Below are 22,196 nucleotides of genomic sequence, written 5' to 3' on the forward strand. Positions count from 1 at the left end.
TCTGTAGTCACCTGTGCTGTGGAATCGGAAGGGTTTTGGAGACCAGTCAGGAGAGCGGACTTTCAAAAGTTTGAAAGCTGAAGTTGCTATGAGTCCTGCAGTGACAGCAGTTTCACTTATTCCTCAGTAAACACTTGTGGGCGCATGTTCTCTGTGGGGTGCCGTACTGGCTGTGGGGTTCCTGGAATAACAAGGTAGAGTCCTTGCCTCTATGGGGTTTCTTCTATGGGAGTCAAACAGAACGGGAGTCCCAGGCCAGCCTGGGCAGCCTGTCAGATTGTGAGGAAGCATCGTGGGGCAGCAACCGGGCGGGGGCAAGGAGGCAGTGCAGGGGCAGCCTGCAGTGTGGCCAGGAGGCAGCAGCCATGTTGGAGGCTCTGAGCAGAGGAGTGGGGGGAGGGGACTGAGGATTTGGCAGGGTCCCTTTGGCTGCCATGGGGACAGTTGGTGACAAGGGCAGGGCAGGAGCCACTGTTCAGGTGAGAGGTGCTGGGTAGGAAGGGGGAGGGGGTACCGGGTGGTGAGAAGGGGTCAGGTTCTGGCGTGGATCCCCTCCAATCCCTGTGTGCTCTTCATCTGTCTGGGCTCTGCCTGCCCTCCTTGCCAGGGCCCTTTCTCCGTGCCCATCGCCTCCGGGACTCGTCGGCCTTGGTGAGCTCTCACCCCACCCCGCCTTAAGACTCTTGGGGCAGAGCCACGCGTAGAGGTCCTTGGCTCTCACGGGTGCCTGGCGACACAGCGGCTCATGGCCAGCTCTGTTGGCCAGCGGAGCATGTGTGCACTTGGAGGGGAAGGAGGGCCCGCCAGGGGTCAAGCTTCAGTGTTGCAGTCTGGGTGATTAGATCTGACGGTTAAATCCTAGAACCTGAGATTCCCAAATACCAGGGGAAGGGCCATCCACAGGAAGATGGAGTGTGGCCTGTCTGACGTGTTTAGAGATAACAATCATTTTAAAATGAGAAATTCTTCCTGTGAATTTAACAAGTTCTGGAGGAGGCGTGGGGAGGCCAGCTCCCAGAGGTGCCCTGTCCGCCGACTCTCCCCAGGTGAGGTGAGTCTCCTAAGGAGTCACTTGGAGTTAGGCTCGTTGGAATTGCCAGGGTGTTTGCTTTCATTGAAAATATTGGGCTGGAAATGTGCTTGTGTGAGCCTTTTCCCTGCAACCCACATCTGCGTGGATCCAGTTGGGTCCAGGTATGCTGCTGGTGGCCTGAGTTGGGCAGAGGTTTGGAGGTCTTGCCACAGGGCCGGGCCTTATTCCCAGAGAATGTGGAGATTTGCCGTTGGGAGTGAGTGTCAGCCAGAAAATAATGTGCCACATGGAATGTACTGGAGGAATCTAACTCCCGAATTCCGGGTGTGGGGAAAGCAGAGTGGTCACTTGGCTTCTGAACGACCAATGTGATTACAGTGCTGCCGGGCTCACCCTGGGGCTGGCCTTTATGGCCTCAGGGTTGGTTCACAGTCATCCTCTGTTGGTTCCCACAGTGCCCTCCTCGTCCTCCCACTTCCAGCAGAGAGGGGCGCTAGTAGACACTCCTCCGGAGATGCTAGGAGACACTCCTCCGCCCAGGTGCAGGGGCAGGGATTGCAGTGGCTCAGGTTGTTCTGGATGAAGGGCCTGAGCAGATACCAGGTACTGACATCCCTCTTCGTGCCCATGGTTTCACAAATGCAACATGGATGGAAACAACTTGGCAGCAGGAAGGTGGCATCCAGCGCCAGGTGAGGACAGGGCCCTCTGTGTCTCTGGTGGCCTCGGTGCCCACCAGCCTTATGCTTAGATTTGTGTCTCCATCTTTGCACCTCTCCTCCCCTTGCCCCGCCATCATTCCCACACTGCTGCTGCCGCGGCTCTCAGCGTTTGGCTTGGTGGGTGACCCTCACCGTGCACTCCAGAAAGGCGCTTGGCCCTGTGTGTTAGGAGTTCAGTGTCTGGCCCTGGCCGGGTGGTTCAGCTGTTGGAGCGTGGTCTCATACACCAAGGTGGAGGAAGAAGCAGGTTTGATTCCCAGTCAGGGAATTGAACCCACAACCTAGATACCTAGGGCTGGAAATGTGCTTTCCCTCCTCTTCCCCACAAACCTAGATACCTAGGTTGTGGGTTCAATTCCCAATCAGGGCTCGTATGGGAGGCAACTGATTGATGTTATATTTCTCTCTCACATCGATGTTTTTCTCTCTAAAATCAATAACAAACAAATAAATAAAAAACATATCCTTGGATGAGGAAAAAATAAGAATTTAGTGCCTGTTCACTTCCCCTCAAAGTGATGGGTCATCCATGAAAAAGCATAAAATTCCATTCAATGGCTGGCTTTGACCTCAGAACATAAAAATTGAAGGTCCTTGTGGTGTTTGTCCAGGCAAATGGAGAATGCAGCCTTTTATCTTTTTAAAAAAAATTGGGGTGAAATTCACATACCATGCAATTATCCATTTTAAAGTGCACATTTTATGGCATTTAGTGCATTCAAAATGTTGTGCAACTACCTCCTCTATCTAGTTCCCAAACATTTTTATCACCCAAACCCAATAAACAACAACTTTCCCTCCTCTTCCCCACAAACCTGGACAACAGCCATTTTGTGTCTCTACGGACTTACCTATTCTGGACATTTTATATAAATGGAATCATACAATACGAAACCTCTTGTGTCTGGCTTCTTTTACGTAGTGTAATGTTTTTTTGGTTCATCCATGTTGTGGCATGTATCAAAACTTCATTGATTTTTTTTATGGTGAAATAATGCTGTATTGTGTAGGTAGACCACAGTTTGTGTATCCACTCACCTGTTGATGGACATTTGGGCTTTTTCCACCTGTGGCTATTGTCAATAGTGCCGCTACGAACATTCGCGTACAAATATTTGAAGACCTGTTTTCAATTCTTTTAGGAATTGTTGGGTCATATGGTTATTCTATGTTTACCTTTTTGAGAAACCAACAAACTGTTTTCCACAGCAGCTGCACCCTGTAACAGGCTCACCACCAGTGTAGGAGTGATCTGCGTCCTCACCAACACTGGTTATTTTCCAGGGCCTATGTTATGGCCATCCTGGTGGAGGTGCGGGGGCACCGCAGTGTGGTTTGGTTTGCATTTCCCTGGTGGTTAATGATGTGGAGCATGCACTCATGGGCTTGCTGTCCATCTTTGTATCTTCTTTGGAGAAATGTCTATTGAAACACTTTGCCCATTTGTAAATTGGGTTATTTGTCTTTTTATTTTTGAATTGTAAATGTTCTTTATATATTCTGGACACTAGACTCTTATCAGGTACATGATTTGTAAATATTTTCCCATTTGTGGGCTGTTTTTTTCACTTTTGTGATAATGTCCATTGATGTATAAATAGTTTTTAATTTTAATTTTTCTTCTGCTGTTTATCCTTTTGATGTAATATCTAAGAATCCATTGCCAAACCCAAGGTCATGAAGATTTACCCCTTTGCTTTTTTTCTAAGAGTTTTATAGTTTTAGCTCTTATATTTAGTTGTTGTTGTTTTTTTGAAATTTATTTTCAGTTAATTTTTGTATGTGATTTGAGGTAGGGATTCAACTTCATTTATTTGCATGTGGATATCCAGTTGCCCCAGCACCATTTGTTGAAAAGAATTATCTTTCCCTATGAAAGACTCATACAATAAAAACTATGGTGGCTTTGTTGAAAATCATTTGACCATATGCATGAGCTCTGGACTCTATGCCATTCCATTGGCCTATATGTCTCTACTTAAGCCAGTACCACACTGTTTTCATTACTATAGCTTGTAAGTTTTGAAATCAGGAATTGGGAGACCTCCAACTTTGTTCTTTTCAAAAAGTATTGCTTTGGCTTTTCAGGGCTTCTTGCAATTCCCTGTGAAGTTGAGAATTGGCTTCTCCATTTCTGCAGAAAGGACTGTTGAGTTTTGACAGGGATTGCATTGAAGAGTCCAGTGTAGACCATTTGGGGCAGTATTGACATGTTAACAATATTACGTCTTCTGATCCATGAGCACGGGATGTCTTCCCATTTATTTAGATTTAGGCCTTTGACTTTTTTCAGCAATGTTTTATAGTTTTTATTGTATGAGTCTTTCATTCCTTGGTTAAATTTATTCCGAGATATTTTATTCCTTTGGTTGCAATTGTAAGTGGGATCATTTTTGTAATTTCCTTTGTGGATTGTTTATTGCTGGCATTTTAACCCTTTTAAAACACATCACCTTTTAACCTGTGGTGGCTGAATTTCCGGAACCGGACACGTGCAGGGCGCCGGTGTCCTTGCACCTGCTGGGGTGGGCACATGCGCAGCTGCTCACCTGTGGGGCCCTGTGACCAGAGCAGGTCTACACGCCCGGGGAAGGGTGCTGCTTTCCTTTTTAACCATAGTGTTTGCTGAGCCTTGCCTCTGTCACATCCCGGCTAGGCATTTTCCCTCCACGTGTGGGGACTCCTTGTATTATACGTGGGTCTCCGTCTCCTTCACCCTGACCGCGGCAGATCAGGGACCACTGCTGGGTGTGCTGACAGGGCCTCTGGCCTTCCCATTGCCCCGGAGAGCTCGGTGGGGGTGGGTTCAGATTGGGAGGACCAGCAAACTGATCAGCTTGTGGAGGTTTACAGGACAACGTGAGAGGCTGGGACGGCAGTGGTGTGTCTATCCCAGAGCTTCCCACCAGTGCCTCGTCATTGCTGAGAGTGATAGGGGGTGCCAGGGACCCCAGAGGGGAGGCTGGTCCTGGGGGACCCTAACTGCAGGATGGTCAGCTGTTCCCTTTGGGCAGCCTTGGCCTTGTGCATGTATCCCAGGCTGGCTTCCCCAATTGGGGTGCCATTTTCTGCTTCAAACAGAGGTGCAGAGTGAACCGTACACCCGACACACCGTGGACTGGGCGCGCGTCCCACGGTGCCAGATAGTGGTGCAATGTGGATGTCTGGATGGGCCTTGGAGAGGTCTGAGCCCCATCAACGCTGACCCCTGGGTAGCCAGACTGAGCTCGGGTCCCTGACACTCGTCCACCCTGCAGCCAGCCGTCCAGAGCTGCGTATGAGTAGCCCATAGCCTGGCTATGTGAACTCTGCTACTTGAAGATCTTGTAACTTGGCAAATTTGCCCCTTGTTTTGCTTTACCCTTAGAAGCCCTATTAAGGCAGAGTGTGGGTGCAAATCTCCAAGCAACTGGGCTGAGCAGGAAGGGCAGTGAGAAAGTGGGACCTGAGTGTGTCCCAGCAGGACATGGGCCACATCTCCTGGCTGACCTGCCTTTGCTGGAGAGATGACACCGATTTGGGGATTCAGGCCCCATGTTCTTGCAGGAGAGACTGAGGCCTGGGGTTCTGGTGCAGGATGACACACGGCATCCTGACAAATTCTAGAAACTGCAGGCGGATTCAGTCTGCCTCCCAAGTGAGCAAGGCTGGGGAGGGGCAGGTGGAGCTTCCTAAGAGCTTCCCAGACCCCGTGGGGAGAGGGACCCTGCGGCCATTAGTGCTTGTGGAGTAATTCCCAGAGCTTCCACACAGGCATTCGCTGTACATCTGTATACAGCTGCTGGGATAGAGGCTCCGAAACCTACTTCTGATTTAAAGCAACTGTTTCTCTATCCGGAATATCTTTCGGCTCTATGAGCAACACAGGGGTGCATGTGGGACAGGAGGTGGGTCCTCCCTAAACTTCCTTCTGCGTACGTTTCTGAAACTTGGAGGATTAGTTGCCATTAGTGCTGGTGGAGTCTCTTTCCTGGCATGTAGAACAGCTCCGGCTAACCTCTGCCGTGCCGTTTTAAAGTTGCAGCTCATAAAAAGAGGAGGGGCGTTTCCTGCCGCTCCTTTGCACCCCGTGCAGGCACTTGCTACCTGTCACCGCCTCCTCTTTTCTCATCAGCTCCCAGGGGCCTGGACCTGCCTCTTAGAAGAGGAGAATCTCTCTGGGAGAGGGCCAGCAGCTGGCCTGGGTCACCCGCTGATGAATGGTCCATGGGGCTTTGCTCAGACCTGGGGAACCTCCCTGCCCGCCACAGCCATAGTGAGCAGCCATGACAGTTTTGTGTGGTTTATGTTGTGGTTGCAAACTGTGTTCACATTCGAGTCCAACGTGGCTGGGAACCCCCGTCTCAGGCCAGGCGTTGCACATAGGCTGCAGTGGGAGTCATGAGGTTGGCATCTCGCCTGCCAAGTGAGGGAGTCTGTCCAGCTTAGCACCTTAGGGTTCAGGGCTCCGAGGAAGACACCGGGTCCCTGCACCACTGGGTAGCACATGCCAGTGGCCGGCCCCGCAGGCAGTGCTGGGCACCCTCATGGCTGGGGCAGCAGGGTGGTCACAGGTGACTCAGTGTGCAGGGCAGGTGCGGTGGGAGCCTGGGCTATAGGCCAGGAGTGGGAGTTCCCATTTTATCCTCAGTGCTGCATCCAGATGGGGGTGCGGCAGTCTGTAGTTTACCAAGTTATCTCAGAGTGCTGTGCCCTGTATGAGGGGCAGGATGGAGAGAGACCAGAGACCAGCTAGAGGCCCTGGGGGGGGGGGCGGGTCCTGGAGACCAACAGAATGTCTGGTACTCCACCTTGCCTGCCCCCTGGGAAGGTCAGAGTCAGCCATATGTCGCTCTTGCCCTGAGCTCCACCGTGCCGCTGGAGGGTGGCAGTATCACCTGCTGTTTGGCCTCGAGGTTCCCAGGGCCCGTGTCGTCATGGTGACTCCCTGATCCTGTTTTGTATAGCTGGCCCTGGTCTGGTCCTGGCGCCCCTGGGCCCTGCCTGCCAGGATCCCTGCCACCTACCTACTGTGCAGGGATCAGGCATTTGTGTTTCGGTTCTGGCCCCAGACATGGAGGTGAGCGTGAGAGGCAGTGTGCGAGGCAGTGTGCAATCACGCGTCTAGGGCTGAGCCACATCTCCCCTCTCCTCTGAGCTGCAACTGGGTGCAGGACTAGGGCTCTGAGAACCTTTTACTTGGCTTCCTGCCTCAGAGGACAGCGAGAAATGCCTCTGTCCTCAGCCCAGATCTGCCCAGTGTGTGCTCTGTGGTCCCGCCCGCCCCCGACTCCCACAGCCCCCTGAGCTCTCCATGGAGCCCTGCAGGCAGTGCTGGCAGTGACCGAGGGGGTTCAGTCCAGAAGTCCCTCTGGTCATCGGCGGGGAGGGTAAGGGGAGACCCTGGAGCAGGCAGCTGTGAAGCCGCTCTCCCGTGCCCGACTCCGAGCACCAGTCCCACACCTCACGTCCTTGTCCAGCTCTCCAGGGCGCTGGGGTTCCTTTCCTCTCTGTGGATGCCGTGTTTCCCGGGAATAGAAGCGGGCAATGGTGGGACCAGAGAGCACGTGAGGTTCTGCTCCTGCTGATCCGCGGCAGCTGCCCCTGCCTCAGGTATGAAGGAACCTGGTGCTGCGTTAAAGCTTGGAGGAGGCAGGCAAATTTCAGTTCAGTTTCAGAAATAGCTTTAATTGAATCTGGCCCCAAACCGGGCACATCTGGGGAACTAATATGCATTTAGATCGGGGTTTCTCAGCCCGACTCTGTGGACACTGAGGCTGGGGCTTCTGCTGGTTAGGGTGGGAGCTCCGCCCACTGATCCAGGAGCACGTGTTCCGCTGTCCACTCTGGCCTCTGCCCTCCAGGTGCACTGTGGGAGCAGGATGTGCAAGGGGGACGTCCCGGGGAGCATTTGATCCAAGCCCCTCTTTCACAAACAGGAAATGGAGGCTGCACACCAGTGTGCTCTCTCAGCCTGGTGCCCTTTGCAGACCCGGAGGGTTCCTACGGAAGGACTGGACCCTCAGTGTGTGGCCTGGCTGCCCATCTGCAGGGAGGGCTGTGGCCAGCTGGACTCGTGGTTCTGGGGAAAGGAGGAGGAGGCCTGAGGCCTGTCTGAGTGCAGGCCTGCACGGTCACCCTGCTGGGGCCCTTCCCTGCTGGCCTGTTTGTGTTTTCCATGGGGCCACTGTGTCATGCTGGGGCCTGGCCAGCTCTCAGAGGTCCCAAGGCATGCTCCCCCATTGAAACTATGTGTTTGGAGCCAGCCCATCAGCCTCCCTTGGAGCTGGTCATGGAGACCTAAGGGGCCGCAGAGCTGGCCAGGTGTCTCCAGGCTCACACATCACTCCTGACACTCCGGGATTCCAGGAATTAGGTCTTAAACTCCCAGGGATCCCTGAGCAGACAGCCCCTGTGCTGGAGCCTCTGTCTCAGTGGATGCAGGAGGATGTACCTGCGTGTCTGCTCCTAGGGAGACGCTGACACTTCTGGCCCTGGCCTGTCAGCGTGACGGGCATGCACCGCTAGCTAGTGAAGGAGAAGGCTCTTGGTGAAGTCACCCAGCGACACTTGGCAGTCTGCCCTTCTTACTCACTGCTTGGCAAGAGAATCCTTCCAGGCCCTTCTGGAAGTGTCCCACCTTCAGGGTGGAGCTTATGGATGAGGCATAATGCTGCACTCTCCGGTATCTGTGGGTGAGCATCCCTCGGGTGGATGGAGGGCCCTGGTGCTCCCGGTGCATGAGGTCTGTGTGCGCCTCATCTTGTCCCCTTTCGGCTCTGTGAGCCAGTGGGTCCCGATGTGGGGGTGGGACACTGGTGCTCAGGGCAGCTCGGAGCTGCAGGCACTCACTGCTCCTTGGCTGGTGCTGACTGCTGTTGAAGTGTCCCCAGAGGCCCAGCTTGTGCCTTCTTAGCCTCATGGCCCCGGTAGCCCTTGGAGTTGGGGACCCATCAGAAGGCGCTCGCCCCAGGGGGCCACATGCTGCTCCTGCTCCAGGTCCCCCACCCTGCAGCTCAGTGTCTAGGGCAGGGCTCAGCCAGAGCCCGTCCCGGTTTCCATATCCTAATCTTTGATTTTCTTGTCCTTCTGGGCAGGGGAGGCAAAGAACAGATCATGGGATGCTCCAGTGGGACAGGACCTTGGAGAGCACCGTCCCTCCTTCTGCAGGTGCACCCTCCGTGGAGAGCCACCAACCTTTCTCTCCAGGGCTGCCCCCAGGTTGATGTCCTCAGGGGGTGGTGGAGCCTGTGGACAGAAGCCTCACCTCCATTGATCTAGAGTCAGTATTTCTGTTTACATGACCTTGGACTGCATTTGCTCTTGGGTCAAATTTGTCTTCCCAGTGATCTTGTGAGTCTCTTGGGATTTTTATTCCAGGGGGAAGGCTGTAATTCCCAGAGCATTCGCTGTACATCTGTATACAGCTGCTGGGATAGATGCTCCGAAACCTGCTTCTGATTTAAAGCAACTATTTCTCTATCCGGAATATCTGTTTTAAAAAAAACCAGTGGAACAGGTGTAAAAACTTAGAAAGAGACATTTAACCATTTACTTACTATATCAAGGATTCTGGACTCTTAGATGATAGAGTTAAGGGAATGATTAAGTAAATTATGATTACTCACACAATAGAGAATTATGCAGTGACCACCAATGATGTTCACAGCCAGGTTTTAGTGATAAGTGAAAATGTTTGTTATAAAATTGAATGAGGAAAAGGCAAGATTCAGCATTATTTATATAGCATGATAGCTGGTATTAACTAGTTGAGACAGAAAACGTCCTGGAAGGAAAGATGCCAGCGTGTTAAAAGGGCTAAGAGTTTTTCTTTTCCTACTGCTTTTGTACTTTCTGTCCTTTCCATCTTGTTTTCAGGAGCATAAAATTACGTTTATAATAAAAAGTAATACTGTCAGAGTACAGAGGCATCCCACCCAGCCGCCCGTTGCCCAGGCTTGTGGACTGTGGGTTTTGTAGACACTGTGGCCGAGCTGCTCCCACTCACATTCACCAGGGACAGGAAGGGGATGTCCACTTTCGGACCCCTTGCTCTAAAGGCTGGGGTGGGGAGTCTTTGCCCTTCTGACATCCCCCTTCTGATGTGACCCCCAGTAATGCACGTTAGCCTGGCCTGCAGCCTGTCTGCTGAGAAGGGGCCCCTCAGCACCCATGGCCAGAGCTACCCTGAGGGTCCCTGTGCAGGTATAGTTTTAAGCCCCTATGGCTCTGCCCCGTCAGCGCCCCCTCCCCTCCTTTGGGGTCACCCCAGGGGTGGGCGCCTCAGGCTGATGGGCTGGGACGGAGCCACCACCTCACTAAGAGGAGCAGCCGAAGCCCATGACCATTTCCCGGAGCAGCAGAACTGTCTGGCCACCAGGTGCTCTCCTGACGGAGCATCGCATCCTGTGTGGGGACCCAGGTGCACAGCCAGCTTTGGAGGGCACCCCGGCTGATGAGCCAAGCTCCCTCCAGTGTGTCCTGACTTCCCTGCTGTAGACTGGCAGCTGAACTCCTAGTTACTGCTCTCCACACGAGGGGGGAACGTGTGGGGCCTCTTGCCACAGAATGTGTGGTTTGCAAGGCCGAGGGGGATCTGACCCCAGTGGGGTCTTGGAGAGAGCCGAGCGGACACCAGCCTTACCAGACAGGCTGCGGCACGGACCAGCATGGGTTCGTTTCAGTCTGAGATGTCAAACACTGTGGATGGGAGTCCTCCTGCAGGGACCTTCAAACCGTTGCTTCTAGATCCCGAATGATTACTCATAGACATGCTGATACTTACAGATACTAAATTATTATTTACAGATGCTCCACCTGAAGGGAGAGAGTGGGGCAAGCTAAGACCAACATATGGGGAGCCACTTCCAATTGGATCTACTTTGGGAACAACAGTAAAGAATTCGGAAAACATAAGGTGACCCTTGAGAAATTTAGGGTTTTGTGTCACAGGAAATATTTCCTGAGCACATTCGTAGTGTGACAATGCCCATTCTGGAATGCCCTGGGAACACCGTGTCTGGATGTGCACACGCCCTGTCTGAGCGTGCCAGGTGCAGCACCTGCTTTACACGTGCTTTACACTGCGTGTCCACATGGCTGGCTGCACCATACAGGTGCGTGTCCAAGGAGGCCCTGTTCTTTTCTTTTTCTTACACAATTGACAAGACAGAGTTTTGTTTTTACAGCTTTATTGAAGTACAGTTGACAGATGAAATTGTAATGTGTGTGAAGTGTACATCGTGGTCATTTGATGTCTGTGCATTATGGAAAGTGCCCACCATCACGTTCATCAGCTCACATGCTCACTCTTTTCTTTGGTGGGAATGCTGAACTCATGCTGTCTTGGCAGTCTTGAAGTACCCTGTATATAATATAATGTTATGAACTCTAGTCCTCATGCTGTCCATCAGATCCTCAGACCTTCCTTATCTTTTCTTTCTTTTTTTTTAAATTAATAAGTCTTTATTGTTCAGATTATTACAATTGTTCCTCCCCCCCCCATAGCTCCCCTCCCCCCGGTTCCCACCCCACCCTCTGCCCTTACTTTCCCCGCACTGTCCTCATCCATAGGTGTACGATTTTTGTCCAGTCTCCTCCCGCACCCTCCATACCCCTTTCCCCCTGAGAATTATCAGTCCATTCCCTTTCTATGCCCCTGATTCTATTATATTCACCAGTTTATTCTGTTCCTCAGATTTTTAATTCACTTGATTTTTAGATTCACTTCTTGGTAGATATGTATTTGTTGTTCATAATTGTTATCTTTACTTTTTTCTTCTTCTTCCTCTTCTTAAAGAATACCTTTCAGCATTTCATATAATACTGGTTTGGTGGTGATGAACTCCTTTAGCTTTTTCTTATCTGTGAAGCTCTTTATCTGACCTTCCATTCTGAATGATAACTTTGCTGGGTGGAGTAATCTTGGTTGTAGGTTCTTGCTATTCATCACTTTGAATATTTCTTGCCACTCCCGTCTGGCCTGCATAGTTTCTGTTGAGAAATCAGCTGTCAATCGTATGGGTGCTCCCTTGTAGGTAACTAACTGTTTTTCTCTTGCTGCTTTTAATATTCTCTCTTTGTCTTTTGCTCTTGGCATTTTAATTATGATGTGTCTTGGTGTGATTCTCTTTGGATTCTTTTTGTTTGGGGTTCTGTGCGCTTCCTGGACTTATAAGTCTATTTCTTTCACCAGGTGGGGGAAGTTTTCAGTCATTATTTCTTCAAATAGGTTTTCAGTATCTTGCTCTCTCTCTTCTTCTGGCACCCCCATAATTCTGATGTTGGTATGCTTGAAGTTGTCCCAGAGGCTCCTTACACTATCTTCAACTTTTTGGATTCTTTTTTCTTTTTGCTTTCCCGTTGAGTGTTTTTTGCTTCTTTGTATTTCAAATCTTTGACTTGATTCTTGCGTTCCTCTAGTCTGCTGTTGGGACTCATACATAAATATATATATATATATTTTAATATATTTTATTGATGTTTTCACAGAGAGGAAGGGAGAGGGACAGAGAGCTAGAAAATCGATGAGAGAGAAACATCGACCAGCTGCCTCCTGCACACCCCCCACTGGGGATGTGCCTACAACCAAGGTACATGCCCTTGACCGGAATCGAACCTGGGACCCTTCAGTCCACAGGCAGATGCTCTATCCACTGAGCCAAACTGGTTTCGGCTGTATAATATTTTTTATTTCAGTCAGTGTATGTTTAATTTCTAGTTGGTCCTTTTTCATATCCTTGAGGGTCTCGTTGAATTTATGGGCCTTTTCTAGGAAATTCTTGAAAAACCTTATTATAACCATGGTTTTGAACTCTATAGCCAGTCGTTTGTTTTCCTCCATTTCTTTCATTTGTGATCTGTTTCTTTGCCTCCGCATTTTCGCTGCTTCCCTGAGTTGGTAGGGTGGCTTTGTGTGCTAGGTGTCCTATATCGGCCAGTGGGTCGGCCTCCCAGTTACCTGAGGTGGACACTCTTGGTGCACCCCTTTGTGGACTGCGTGTACAGCCTTGTTGTAGTTAAGTCTTGATTGTTGTTGGTGTCACTGGGAGGAATTGACCTCCAGGCCAGTTGGCTGTGAGGACCCGCTGTGTCTATAATGGAAGAACTGCTGCGCTGGAGACATGCTTATGGGGCAGTACTTGCTTCAGTGGGGCTTTGGTGCTCACTGAGTCTGCCTCTTGAATGTGTCACTTATGGATGTGAGTAGTTGAAATCTGGTGTCGTCTCACACTGACCACTAGATACCCTAGCTTCTGGATCTCCGGTGGGGTGCAGGTCAGCTACTGTCTGAGGCCACCCAACAGGAGCTACAGTGAGAACTACAGTTTTCTCCTCTTTGCTTGGGGTTTGGAGGTTTTGGAGCTCTCTGACCAGAGCTGCAGTTTGTTCAGTTAAGCTGCGATAGGGCAGGCCATTTATATGCAAAAGCTGCTGCGCGGAGCTTGGGTGGGTTTGTAGATTGTGCGGGGCGGGGTCTCAGGGAGTCACTAGGCTAGGGCGTGGCAAACAGCGATGTTTGCCAGTCAGCTGTCTCTGTGTCTCCTCATTTCCAAGTCCCCGCGTCCCGCGCCCCAGTGTAGTAAACAACGATTGCTGGGCGCACCTCTGCAAGAAAGTCACCCTCACTTTCTGACCTGATGGCAGACAGTCCAGCTTCTCCCTGTAGGAGTTTGGGTCCCCAGCGTCTCCCCAGAAACTGGAGTTCAGAGTAATCGGGAGCTTGTCTCCCTTTGGGTTGAAAGAAGCAGTGCACCCAGACACCCGCCGCCAGCCCGATTCGCGTGCCTCCATACCTCAGCTTTTCAGCACTTGTGCATGTCTCAGTGCTCTTTTCTCTTTCCTACTAGCTGTAGAACTTCCACTCAGCCAGCTTTCCCGTGGTTCTGGGTGATAGACGTTTTGTCTTTTAGTTGTAGTTTCGAAATTGTTGTGCAAGGCAGCAGTTTAAGTGTTTACCTATGCCGCCATCTTGGTTTCTCCTCGAGACCTTCCTTATCTTGTAGCTGAAAGTTTGTGCCTCCCCCCCTCCACTTTTCTGCAAAGATGCCTTGTTCATGGTGGACCTGGGGCTCCTGCAAGGTATTCCATCAAACAAAAGAGCCATGTCCTTAAGTTGACCCAGTTTCTCTCCTTGACCAAGCATTGTACTGGCTTGGTTTTATCTCCGCCTCACAGGAGTGGTCCTGTGAGTATTTGTGAGTTGGTGGCTCACCTGTTGGAGTGGTCGTGTGCAGGGTGGCCAGCAGGAATGCAGATTTCCCCAGTTGCTCATTTACCAACCATCCAACCTCTTGGGCAAGCTGCCCCCCGGCTCCCTGTTCCTGAACCTTCTGTTTAGCAGGGCTCCTCCTCGTCTGTTTTTCTGGGTCTGGTGTCATCCCTGAGGTTGCTAGAGGGTACTTGAAGCCTACGGTCAAGCGGATGGCTGTCCTGGTGGGCAACTTCGGACAACGGTGTCATGGAGGTTTCCTTGTTTCTATCAGGACCCTGTGCCCTGAACAAAGGGGGGCAGTTGCAGTTAGTATCTGCTGGCAACCTATCCCTGATTTGGCACCTCCTGTAGCTCGGCTCACTGAATGCTGCACTTCCGCCCGCTGCAGCCTTAGCTGCTCATCCACTTGGGTGGGAGGTCTGTTGCCTCTGGTGACTACCAACCTGGGCGCCTAGGAGAAGTCCAGATGCCACTAAGGAGACAGGAAAGCCTGACTCACCCGGGCTCCTGTTGATCCCAATAAGTGAAATAAATTGTGCCCCTGGTTACATGACTCCCCTGAATATTTGGGGGGCTGTCAACTTCCTTGTGTCCAGACCTTGAGACTTGACCCCTGTCCCACTGGAAAGGCTCTGGGGTGGGGCCCGGGTATTGGGGGTCAGGCAGTCAGCAGGGTGCGCAGGGTCTGGACTGAGTTTCCATGAGGGGCAGTGCTGGACAGGAAAGCTAGAAGCGGCAGGGCCATCTGTCCCAGCCCTCCCAGCTGTTGCCTCACTGCTGGATGAGGGTCCTGGTGTCCTGACACCTACTGGGGGCCCACTGCCCTGTGGACCGTGAGAAGGCCCAGGAGGCTAGGCCAGGAGGTTGGGAGAGGGTCCTCCTGGTTGGGGAAAGGGGATGGGGAGTGCCTTCCGGGATGGGTGGCTCCACAGTGGACAAGGGTCTTGGCTTTCCAGGTGGCTGTTCTCAGTGCGCAGGTCATTCCTGTTCCTGAAAACAGCACCCCTGGTGCTGGCTGGGTCTCGCTGCCCCAGGACTGGCTTTGGCCCCAGGCCTCAGGAAGTACCATCCTGTGCTGTGTGGTGCATGTGTGTTCATGCATGTAGTATATATGGTACAATCCTTCCTAAGAGGGTTTTCCCGAGGGTGTGTGCCGTGGAGCACGTTTGGGGGGACCAGTCACCAGGACCCCTGGAGAGAGTCCGGCGCAGCAGTCCTCACGCCGGGAACTTGAAACCCTCTCCAGGGGGATGCAGGAGGGCATTTCCCTGAGAAGCTGGATCCACTTTGTCCCATTGGCTCCACCTCGCCCCCACAGCCTGGGTCTGACCCAGACCCCATCTTTCCCATGTGTTTGCCCTTGGAAATGGTTTTTGTTGTGCATGTTCTTCATAAGTGATTTCATTTACACCAGCTCTTCTGCAGCCTGTTTCTTCCCTTTAACACAGGCCTCAGTGAGCCCACCTTTACCACCTTGTTGTCATGGGGTGGGGTGTGCTGGCCATCCCTCTGTGGGGATGGGGGCAGCTCAGACACCCAGCCTCATACACCCTGCAGAGGCTCCTGAGGGTGCTTCCAGGGCACTCGAGGGGCTGGGGCTGTGCTCAGGGTTAGTCCAGCACGTTCCCTGCCAGTGGCAGGGCAGGAGGTGTCAGGTAGCACTGGCCTGGCCTGAGAGTGGACGTGCACCCACCAGAGCAGGCTGGCACCACCACACTGTGATGCCACCAGCCCCCATGACCCTGGTCAGCCCTTCCACTCTGGCAACCCAAAAAGTGGGACCCCAGTAGACCAAGGAGGGGTTTTAAACAAATTCCAAATGGGCGATGGTGGAGATGGCGCAAGGAGGTGGGGTGCTGGAGGTTGAAAGCAGCAATTTCCTTCCTTCCTTCCTTCCTTCCTTCCTTCCTTCCTTCCTTCCTTCCTTCCTTCCTTCCTTCCTTCCTTCCTTCCTTCCTTCCAAATGTATTTTTATTGATTTCAGAGAGGAAGAGAGAAAGAGATAGAAACATCAGTAATGAGAGAGATCGAGCCCGCAACCCAGGCATGTACCCTTGACTGGAATAGAACCCGAGACCCTTCAGTCCGCAGGCTGATGCTCTATCCACTGAGCCAAACCGGCTAGGGTAGAAGCAGCGATTTTACAAAACCAAGTGAAGGGTGTGCTATATTTTGAAATGGGAGCCAGTGCCAGTGAACAGCCCTGGGTGACCCGGATACCCCCAGGGACACTTGGTGACCATCTCTGCATTTCACTTTTCCTGGTCTGGCCTAAGGCATGTGATGTCATAGCTGGGATAGAGCGCCCAGTCCCTCATTCCACACACGGGGGCAGTCAGAGCCAGAAGAGGACTTAGAGATGCAGGGAGGGTACCAGGTAAAAATAGTTTGAATTTCTGTTTACCTGAAATTAAAGTTTAACTTGGTATTTTTATTTGTTAACTCTGACCACCCTCGGTGCACACCAGCCCTGTATCTTTGTCAATAAGATGACACAAAGGTGGGACTTCCAGGCCCCCGACTTCTCGGAGGCGGGGGGGGGGGGGGGGGGGGGGATCTGGCTATTGGGAAGTCCTGTGCCACTGAGGTTGGTCCAGACTGCTTTTTATGAGTGAACCCTGCAGTGTGTGTGTGTGTGTGTGTGTGTGTGTGTGTATGGTGAATGTGTATGCATGTGTTATGTGTGGTATTAGTATGTGGGTGTGGCATGTGGGGTGTGTGGTGCATGTGTATGCACATTTATTGCATGTGTAGTATTTGTGTGCATGTGTGTGGTATGTGTATGGTATGTGGCATTGTGTGTGTTCATGCATGTGTGCATCTGCATGCACTATGTGGTGTGTGGTGCAAATGTATTCATGTGTGTGTATGTGTGCATGTACTGTGTGTGGTATGTGTGTACATACATGTGCATCCACATCTATTGTGTGTGTGGTATATGTGTAGTGTGTGGTGCCTGTGTGTGGTGTGTGGTGTATGTGGTGTGTATGTTTTGTGGTGTGTGTGTGAGTGATATGAATAATGTGTGTGGCAGCCTGAATTCAGCATTTGGAGGAGAATTTGAGGAGGCCCTCACAAACCCTCAAGGACATTGGTGGCACATGCTTTCTCCTGAAAGGAAAGCAGCTGCACTGGGAGGAGGGTGGCCGAGTTTTCTAGAGCTTCACCTGTGTGATTCTCTTAGTCTGAAGTCTGCCCAGACTGTGGGAGCCCCAGCCACCCCAGAGCTAGTGCTCTATTAGTGTGAGGCCGCCCAGCCTTCCTGCCACTTCAGCACACACACCAGTTATCACACACACACACACACACACCAGTTATCACACACACACACACATGCACCAGTTACCACACACACACACACACACACCAGTTACCCCCCCACACACACACCAGTTACCACACACACACATACACCCGTTATCTCACACACACACACCAGTTACCACACACACACACACACACACACACACACACCAGTTACCCCCACACACACCAGTTACCACACACACACATACACCAGTTATCTCACACACACACACCAGTTACCACACACACACACACACACACACATACCCGTTATCTCTCACACACACACACACACACACACACACACACACCAGTTACCCCCATACACACACCAGTTACCACACACACACATACACCCGTTATCTCACACACATACACCAGTTACCACACACACACACACATACCAGTTACCACACACACACACACCAGTTACCACACACACACACACACACACACCAGTTATGACACACCAGTTATCACACACACACACACACACACCAGTTACCACACACACCAGTTACCACACACACCAGTTATCTCACACACACACACACACACACACACACACACCAGTTACCACACACACACACACACACACACACACACAGTTACACACACACACACACACACACACCAGTTATGACACACCAGTTACCACACACACCAGTTATCTCACACACACACACACACACCAGTTACCACACTCACCCACATACCAGTCATCACACACGTCCTAGCCTGGAACCTTTCCTGTGCTCCTGGAGTCGAGCATAGGAGAGGAGTGGGCTTGGTGGGAAGCAGGCGGACTTGCTTTTAAATTTAAAGAGATGACAATTCTGTGCATTTGTATAATATTCTAACATTAAATAGCAGCACTCTGCAGTATTTCTTATATCCTAGTCCTTGTCCATTTGCTTGCTCGTGTTTTACTCGTTTTCAGTGTTGTCTGAAATAGATACTGTTTCTTTAAAATTTTCTTAGTGTTTTGTTCATAATGTTTTCCCATCTTGGAAGCCTTTCTCCAGCATTCTCACCAGCTGACTCCACATGTTTATCTGGGGTCATTCAGTTAGTAAGTGTGAAGACACACATGGAACTTTTCCTTTCTGATGAAAAAAATGGACTTCATTGTTTAGAGTAGTTTTACTTATTTATTTTTAAAATCCTTATTGTTGAAAGTATTACATATGACTCCCTTTCTCCCCATTGACCCCTTCTGGCCCGCCCACCCCCCACCCCCCCAGCCCCCCAACCCCCCCAGGCCTTCACCACCCGATTGTCTGTGTTCATGGGTTATGTGTATATGCATACAAGTTCTTTGGTTGATCTCTTCCCACTCACCCATCCACTCCTGCCTTTCCTCTGAGACTCAACAGTCTGTTCCATGCTTCTATATAGAGTAGTTTTAGATTTACTGAAATATTGAGTGGAAAGTGCAGAGTTCCCATGTACTCCTTCATTCACCGCCTCCCAGCTTCCCCTATTATTAACATACTAGAGGCCTGGTGCATGAAGTTTGTGCATGGGGGGGGGGTGTCCCTCAGCCCGGCCTGCACCCTCTCCAATCTGGGACCCCTCAGGGGATGTGCAACTGCCTAAACTGGCAGTTGGACATCCCTCTTGCAATCCAGGGCCACTGGCTCCTAACCACTCACTTGCCTGCCTGCCTAATGTCCCCAATTGCCCTCCCCTGCTGACCTGGTCGCCACCAACTGCCCTCCCCTGCTGGCCTGATCTCACCTCCAACTGCCCTCCTCTGCCGGCCTGATCTTGCCCCCAATTGCCCTCCCCTGCCAGCCTGATCTCACCCCTAACTGCCTCTGCCTCAGCCCCCACTACCATGGCTTTGTCCAGAAGGAAGTCGGATGTCCGGACGATGGCCGGTCGACTCGGTCTAATTAGCATATTACCCTTTTATTAGTATAGATAGATTATATAGGTAGGATTGCTTAAATGGGGGTGGGGGGGGGAGCCGTTTTCAGCAGGAGGAGATGCTCTTGGCAGACAAAAATACATTACCCCTATATCTGGACTGATAGCCAGCCATATGCACTATACTGCCAAACCGGTTATTAAAAAATTGAACCAGCCCTGGCTGGCTTGGCTCGGTGGATAGAGTGTCGGCCTGCAGACTGAAGGGTCCCAGGTTCGATTCTGGCCAAGGGCACATGCCTGGGTTGCGGGCTTGGTCCCCAGTGCAGGGTGTGCAGGAGGCAGCTGATCGATGATTCTCTCTCATCATTGATGTTTCTGTCTCTCTCTCCTTCTCCCTTCCTCTCTGAAATCAATAAAGAAATATATTTTTTAAAAATTGAGCCACTTTCTTACACCTTACACCAAACAGCTGTTGCCCTTAAAACCCCTCCTCAGCCCCCACCTTAGGTTTTGCCTTTGCAGTTCACCCAGATTAGGTTCTGATTGGTCGGTTTCTATGCCAGTCAGTGTCAAAAGCTCCGTCTCCTAGGCAGCCATTGGCTCCTTGCAGTTCACTCAGATTTGGTTCTGATTCATACGTTTCAGTGGCAGTCAGTGTCAAAAGCTCTGCCTCTTAGGCAGCCATTTTCTCCTCGCAGTTCACCCAGATTTCGTTCTGATTGGTCAGTTTCTATGGCAGTCAGTGTTAAAAGCTCCACCTCCTAGGCAGCCGTTGGCTCCTCTGGGAAATCCAGAATGGCCCCACCTTCACATTAGTGCCAGCCTTTCAGTCACGCCCCCAGTCCACTACCGGGTGTATCTCTGGCCGCTCTGAGAAGTGGCACCTCAGGTCTGTGCTGGTGGCAATTTTGAATTCTCATCCCTGACCTAACCTTCTTACAGTGTGAGCTCCGTGAAGACAAACATTTGTCTTGCTCATTCTAAGTTCACTCATAGACTTTACCTGTGTCTATGCATCTGTGCTAGCACCACACGGTGACCGGTCAAATGGTTATTTCAGTCGTCACGGTCACTGCCTTTTTATATATATAGACTAGAGGCTCGATGCATGAAATTTGTTCAAGGGGCTCAGCTCTCGCAGCTGTGACGGCTTGCCTCTGTCCTCGCAGCTGTAGCAGCTGCCTCGGCCCTCGCAGCCCTGGCTTCGTCCGGAAGGATGTCCAGAAGGTCATTTGGCTGTCTGGTCTAATTTGCATATTACACTTTTATTATTATAGATGAATTTCAGGTGTATAGCACAGTGATTAGACATTTATATAATTTACAAAGTGACTCCCCCAATAGGTCTTTCACTCACCTGACACCATATATAGTTATTAAGATACTACTGATTATATTCCCTACACTGTAATTTACATCCCCATGACTATTCTGTAACTGCCAATTTTTACTTTTTAATCCCTTCACCTTTTTCACCCAGACCCCCAAACCCCTTCCCATCTGGAAACCATCTATTTATTCGTTCTATCTATGCGTTTGTTTCTCTTTTGTTTGTTTACTTTGTTTTATAGATTCCACATTAAGTGAAATCATATGGTAGCAGTCTTGCTCTATCTGACTTATCTCGTTTAGCATAATGCCCTCTAGGTCCATTTATGTTGTTACAAATAGTAAGATTTCATTCTTTTTTATTACTGAGTAAAATGCCATTGTCTATATGTACCACATCTTCTTATCCAACCCTTTTTCAATTGGAGCATTTAATCCATTTATATTTAAGGTAATATATCATTATATAGAGATATGTGTAATCCATTTACATTTAAAGTAATATATAGGTATGTAGTTACTGCCATTTTATGAATTGTTTTCTGATTGTTTTTATAGTTCTTCCCCATTGCTTACTAGAGGCCCGATGCAAGAAATTTGTGCAAGAGTAGGCCTTCCTTCCCCCGGCTGCTGGCACCAGCTTCCCTCTGGCCACTGGCAGGCACCCAGGACCTGGGTTCCCCTCGCAGACCCGGCTACGTCTGGAAGGATGGAAGGACGTCCGGAAGGACATCCACTCTAATTAGCATATTACGCTTTTATTATTATAGATTGCATTAGCATAGTACATTAGTTACAATTCATGAGCTAATATTGATACATTATTACTAACTAAAGTCCATAGTTTACATTAGGGTCATTCTTGGTGTTGTGCACTCCTTGAGTTTGGACAAATGTATAATGACATGCTTCCTTCCATCATTATATCATACAAAATAGTTTCACTGCCTGTATCCTAGGTGATCCGTCTCTACAACCCTTAGCAACCGCTGATCTTTTCTGTCTCCGTAGTTTTGGCTTTTTCAGAATGTCATAGAGTTAAAATCGTATAGCACATAGCATTTCCAAGCTGACTTTTTTCACTTAGGAGTATGCATTTCAGGTATCTTCATATAGCTCATTTCTTTATAGCACTAAATAATATTCCATTATCTGGATGTACCACAAATGATCCATTCATCCACTGAAGGACATCTTGGTGGCTTTCATGTTTGGCAATCTATCCTACCTCATAATAGACAAATATGCAAATTGACTGCACCATCGCTATGCCCAAGCCACGCCCACCAGCCAAGCCACGTCTACCATCCAAGCCATGCCCACCAACCAATCAGGATGAGTATGCAAATTACCCCAACAAAGATGGTGGCTAATTTGCATATCAAGACAGCGTAGAAAGAAGCCAAGAGCTGCAGAAGGGAGCAAAGCTGCAGAGAAGCAAGCAAGCCGGGGGGAGGAGAAGGGAGGAGCAGAGGCGGGGCCGGGGAAGAAGGAAGAAAAGCAGGTGGGCTGGCGGAGAAGGCGGGGCGGGGGAGAAGGGAGGAGCGGAGGCGGGGCCGGGGGAGAAGGGAGAAAAGCAGGGGGGCTGGCGGAGAAGGCGGGGCGGGGGACAAGGGAGGAGAGCAGTCAGGGCGGGGTAGAGTGCAGCAGGAAACCCTATTGCAGGGTTTTTCCTGCAACGGGAACGCTAGTATATATATAAAGGCTAATATGCTAAGTGTCCCTCCCACCATCCGAC

General features: G+C 50.6%; 1 protein-coding gene across 1 annotated transcript in view; it reads left to right on the forward strand.

Moving 5' to 3' along the window:
* The window catches only part of PHF2 (PHD finger protein 2), a 101,094-nt gene that overhangs the window by 13,944 nt on the left and 64,954 nt on the right, over positions 1-22,196 (forward strand). The window lies entirely within an intron of this gene.

This window comes from Eptesicus fuscus, chromosome 15, assembly GCF_027574615.1.
Source record: "Eptesicus fuscus isolate TK198812 chromosome 15, DD_ASM_mEF_20220401, whole genome shotgun sequence".
Classification (NCBI taxonomy): Eukaryota; Metazoa; Chordata; class Mammalia; order Chiroptera; family Vespertilionidae; genus Eptesicus; species Eptesicus fuscus.